Below are 5,809 nucleotides of genomic sequence, written 5' to 3'. Positions count from 1 at the left end.
CTTTTTCTATAATGCTATTAATGTTAAAACAATCCTTATTCAGTAAAGAAACAGAAAAGTAGCTATTACCATGTACCACAGCTGTTGACCACCTGGCATCCTGGCCTCTGTATGATGAACAAGATAGCTTAACCAAGCACAGTATACTGTCAGCCAAAGTCACAACATTAACTGGTAAAATAATTGATTTCGCCACATAAGGTAAAATTGTATAGTCCTAATTTTTGATCTGGCTCTGCCGGTCAAGATTTTTTTCCCACTCATTTCAATCAGTTTAAATTGTGGGTTATTTGTATATCCCATAAAAAACTTAATTGCATGTTGTTTTGACTAGGTAAGCCTAGGTGAAAACGTCATGAAACTATTCTTAAGGTACTGCTAATTTAAAGGGATGAAGTCATCTGTGTTTCTCAAAATGACACCACAAAGCATATAAACCTACAATAAATGTAACTGTCTTTGGTGTGCTTCCTTATTTCTTTTAGTCTGATTCTGCTTGAAAATTTCTTGTTACTTCATGTTTTTGTGGACTTTAGGCCAGATGTAGATTTATAAAAGCAGATTTTTAAATATAAAAAAAAATTGATTATTTTCACTGAACCTTAGCTGGACATGCTCAGGATTTCTTTTTATTTTCTCTCAATTATTTATCATTGGTCCTTACTGAATTCTCAGGAGATTCAACAGGAAGGTACTTCAGAGAGAGGATACCATCATACAAAGGCACATTTGCTTCATGCTGGCATCTTTGTTTTTCCTTGCAGAAAAACTTCCTCTGTGCTCTAGAGAGACTGAGGAAATGGATCACTGAGGATCAAGCTACTCTACAACGTAAGTCAGTATCCACTTTTTATCCATATAAGGTGGTAGAAAATGACCTTTTCCAATTAGTTTCCATGAGAACTTGCTTGTTTTACAACTCTTTTGAAGAACTATTACAGCTGTTAGTCATGTTAAGAGGAAACTGCCTTTTGGTGTCTTTGCTGAGTCAACAAATGCTATCTGTGGTGCTGTATACTCTTTAATGATTTGTACATTCATGACTCTGTTTGTGATGTTGCTCCTTGTTGTGGCTGTTATTTCTTGAAAAAAATTACTGTCAATTCTGTTGTAAAAGCTTAGGCTGCAAGATATTAAACACATACATATGAAATAACTTTGCTACTCCTGCAACACAGGAGTTTCCAAACAAAACAGCAAAAATACAGATTTGTTGGAATACGTACTGTGGTTAAACTTGTGAAGGTGATGTGTTGTCACTGACTGACAGGGTTGGCAGGGTGCACATAAAGTCCTGAGGCAACAGTTGTGCTGTAGTTGCTGTGAGAGATCAGGGAAAACTGGCTTGTTTAATGCCCTTGTTTGCCATCTTTTAAGTAGAGCTGACTAGGTTAAGCGAAAATGAGTGAAATGTGATATTTGAAAGTTCTTTGACATATAACAGCAGGAAGTTTATTGGAAGCATTTCCCTTTTTTTGTCATTACCTTACTTAAGATGTTATGTTTTTAGCAGTAATTTACATGAAATACGGTTCTTTCTTGAGACCCCTTTTATTTCAATAGGAATTCAAATTTATAGCACTTTTAGCAGAGGCTTTGGGGCAAAATTAGATGTGATTACTGCTTTGACAGTATATAGTGTGTATATATATCAGCATCATAGAATGGCTTGGTTGGAAGGAACCTTGAAGTCCACCTAATTCTATTTCCTCTTGTCATATCGTTATCTGTCCACATACGAAGTTGGTCTCCCTCCTGTTCATAAGTTCCGTTTAACTACATTAAGGCTGCAGTGAGGTTTCTCCTTCTTCCCAATTGCACAAGCTCAGCTCCCTCTGCACTTCTTCATGGGAGGGGTACTCCAGGCCTCTGATAATCTTTGTGGCCCCTCCTCGGGACCCACTCCAACATCTCCACATCTTTCTTGTGTTGGGGGCCATACTCCAGATGGGGCATCACAAGAGGGGATAATTGCCTCCCACGCACTCCTGGCCACCCCTCTTTTGAGGCAGCCCAGGATACTACTGGCTTTCTGAACTGCAAGCATGCAACATTAGCTTCCATCAAGCTATCCATCCACTAGAATCGCTGTAAGTGTAAGCCTGTTTGATAGAGGAAATTCTCAGCTACAGAACACTTTTTTTTTTTTTTTTTTTTTTTTACATAATCAACACCATTAACCATGCATCTCACTAGCAATGAACAAGAGTCAGTATGCAAAAAAAAAAAAAAAAAAAAAAAAAAAAATCTGCTCCAGTGGAGGTAACTCATTGTTGCTGTCACCACTGCTGAATTGCACCACCCACCATCTCACTGTGCTCGCCTCCACCATTTGGCCTCCATAAAATGTTCAACAAGCATCGGTGAATGTCACTGGTGCCATTTTTTCCTGCATGGAGGAGTTCAGAAACACTCTGCTTTATCTGCATTTCCATGTCAAATGTAGTTATATCAGATGCCATTTTGTCAAACTGCCTTTCTGCTGGCGTCTGTTACGTGGCAACAAAATGTCATGGAATATTGCTGGGAAGGTTTGGCCTCTGCTGCCACACTGCCAACATCCGACTTCATGGTCCAATATAATAAAATAGTAAGCATTACTTTCAAACCAGCCTTTGTATGTATAATATATACATGCACACAGGTTATCTATAGAGAGACAAAAAAATACAGTATGTTTTCAAATTTTTCATGTTCTGAGTCTTTCTATAGTTCTTGCCTGATGAGATATTTAGAATATCTTGGAGACTTCTGATTTGCTTGTCAACCCTATAGTTTTCATCCTGCATCGCTTCTGGTTCATAGGATAAGATGGTTTGTGTACATGTGGGACTGTTTTCATATATAATCTTTTATTGGCTTATTTTCTTCTTTACTTACTATTTCCTTATATTCTACTAAGCAACTTTTACCTGATCTTTTTCTTTTCATAATGGGATTGTTATTTATATACCCTGCAGCATAAAATTTGAAATGATGCATGAAGTCAATTGGATTTTGAATACTGCACTGTTCATTATCTATTTCCAACATACAAAAATACTTTGCAATATAATGACTTTTCTATGAAGCTGTGTAGGATCTCTGGGCATTTGTATAGAACAAAAGCAGAGTCATGGCACTTCATCTAAGTGTTGAATCTTGAAAGACACTTTTCTACATTTTTGAATTCATACATTTGAATTTGTAATTCAAATGTTTACAAAAAAGGGGGAATAAAAGCACACGAGACTGAATCATTTAATCCCTGCAAAACATCATGTAGAATCTCAATGGGGACTGCCTGACAGAGAATCAGGAAAGTATTAAAATCTTCCTTTCAAAACTGGTTAAATTTGAGACCATGGTAGAGTCACTCAGCTCCATCCTAATGCATAGATAAACTCAGAAACTTAGAGAACTCTGATCAACTTTAAAAGGTAGTTCAATCTGAACATGATTCTTAAAACTAGGAAGATTTGGTCTCAATAAGCTTCTTCGTGTAGATCTAGCTATAGCTAGCAGTACTATGTATTCAAAGACTGCTGAGAGAACAAGACCTCTTATACCATTTGAAGGTCAGGCTTTGTGTTTCTATAAGCATGTCATCCACATATTAATACATATAGAGATAATATTTTGTCCTATGTAAAATAAGTTAGCTCAGATTAAAAATATGGAAGAACTCAGTTTGGCAGACAAGAATTGCATGGCTACTTCAGAATACATATTTGCGCTAACTTTAAGAATACAGTATGCCCTGTCCTGAAAAAAGGCATCATGGTTTTATGATTTTTGGTTATTGGTATTCCACATCATAACATCATGTAATACATTAGGAGTTAAAGAGTTACTGCTCCAATTCTGGGTACTTGTCCCAGAAGAGAAGAATAACTACAGTTATCCCAGAGGACTTCGTGTTCATAGAGGAGATAAAGCCCCTGGCAAGGTCTCCTCCCTGTTGCTCCACCTGACCACACATTTTACCTCAGCATTAGTGTAAGGCCTTCACTTTTTTGGACACTCTCGCATTATATTTGATTTATTAGCTCCAACTCTAATTATATTGTACTATATTGTATTATAGCGTGTTATCTTGCATTCTGATATCTTATTTAGTATATTAGTTTGTTTCTTCTCAGATCACTGCTACTGTTCTGTTTGGGGCCCATCTCTCTACCCTTTTTCCTTATCCCTTTCCAGGGCGCGGATCTTCAGGTCCCTCCGCCCCACTAGTCACAGAACCAGGCCAAATCAGCCCATAAACTGTTGACAAAAGGCGAGGTTGTTAAATATCCAAATGCGTTCTTAAGAAGTTAAATAATGTGTGAATGAAATCATTCTCTACATTTAGAGTGTTTCACTAAGAAAGATGACTCTCATGTAGACATCTGGGTCCACAAAGGTTTCTACTGATTGCTACAGGCTATTCTAAGCAGAAGAAAACAAGGAAAGTGCTTATAGGCAATGAATCTGGAAATGGATGATTGTCATTTATATGGAGGTAATTTTTCTTCCCATACAGAATACAGGGAAACTGTAGTGTTCTCTTGCACTAGTGATATGAGGAAGCACTATGTGACCACAATAGAGAGGTACTGCTAAGTGTTTGTTCTGCTCTCATACTCTTCCCCAGGGAGTCACTGCTCCTCTCTGCTGAAGATGAGCTGTTTGGCTGAGAGGACCTTTGATCTAACCAAGCTCAACTTACCTTCTCATTTCTTGTGTTTTTCAAGTCCATAATCCAGGCAAGAGAACTTACATGCACAAACTATTATTGCTATAGAACTCTTATGCAAACAGAATCTCAGTTATATACACTGCACTGAAGCATAAGCCAGAAACATCAAACTATCATTAGACCATATCTGAGGGGCCACTGGGACTGCAGGCTTGACAACGCTGCCTGATTGGCCTTGTTTGTTATGTTCATTGTCATTCAGAGCTATTGTCAGTGCAAGATAAATTCTTGCAACAGCGTCTATCATGACAAATTTTATGGCAGACTCCAGCGCTTTCTTTCCCAGAGTCTTAACACTCTCAGAGGGAATCTTCATTCATCTTTATGGTAAATGATTAATTTAGTAATCTTATGTTGAAACTTTTCTCCTTTTCTTTTTAAACTTTCAGGAATTTTGCATGACTATTTGAAATGTGTCAAAGCAAGGCGAACATAGACTGTTACCCAGTCACATCCATGCAATTCTGAAGAAAATGCTCTGGCAGCTGGATCTGGTGAATCTTGGGCTGTGCTGTTAATTCAGTCCAGAGGGACAATGTTCTCTAAAGATTTTGCAGGCATTCTCTAGCTGGCATTTTTACCACTTACTAGTGACTGTGAATTACAGTATTAGTAGGCTTTAGAAAAATTTCGATTGAAATTCCTGTTTTTTAGCTGTAGTTCTGATCTTCTTTATATAACTAGAGAAAGAATAGTTGAATAGCTGTGGAAAGTGAGAAAGCTTCTCTTTAACAGTCCTAGAGAACAAACAACATTATTTGTTTTTTTTTCTTGCCCAGTTGTTACAGCCTGATCAATACAATTTAATATTTTGCTGAATATGTCTAGTTAAAAAAAAAAAGTAAATAGGTTTTCTTGGGTGAGGATTAGCTGTGTTCCCTTGCTGCATGCATGTTTGCTTCTAGCAGTACACATCTGAACTTGTGGTTAACAAACATGTAGTGCCTGTGCTAGTTCCATTCTGCACTATGTTAAGTGAAAAGTAAATTTTATAGCCGAGAACTACCAAATACTGCAGTACTAATCCCTAAGACTGTGTGGCTCAATAAAGAAGAGTTTAATGAAAAAGATGCTGCAAGGGACTTATTT

General features: G+C 37.4%; 1 long non-coding RNA gene across 1 annotated transcript; it reads left to right on the top strand.

Annotated features, from left to right (window-relative positions):
- Positions 1–727: 727 nt before the first annotated feature.
- On the top strand, positions 728–5,566 carry LOC128077732 (uncharacterized). The gene is made up of 2 exons (XR_008205154.1): positions 728–831; positions 5,110–5,566. It is a non-coding gene; the product is annotated as an uncharacterized LOC128077732 (long non-coding RNA).
- Positions 5,567–5,809: the final 243 nt, after the last annotated feature.

The sequence above is a fragment of the Tympanuchus pallidicinctus genome, unplaced genomic scaffold (assembly GCF_026119805.1).
Source record: "Tympanuchus pallidicinctus isolate F22 unplaced genomic scaffold, pur_lepc_1.0 scaffold1, whole genome shotgun sequence".
Lineage (NCBI taxonomy): Eukaryota > Metazoa > Chordata > Aves > Galliformes > Phasianidae > Tympanuchus > Tympanuchus pallidicinctus.
The sequence above is the reverse complement of the archived record's forward strand: the minus strand, read 5'-3'. Positions and strand labels throughout refer to the sequence as shown.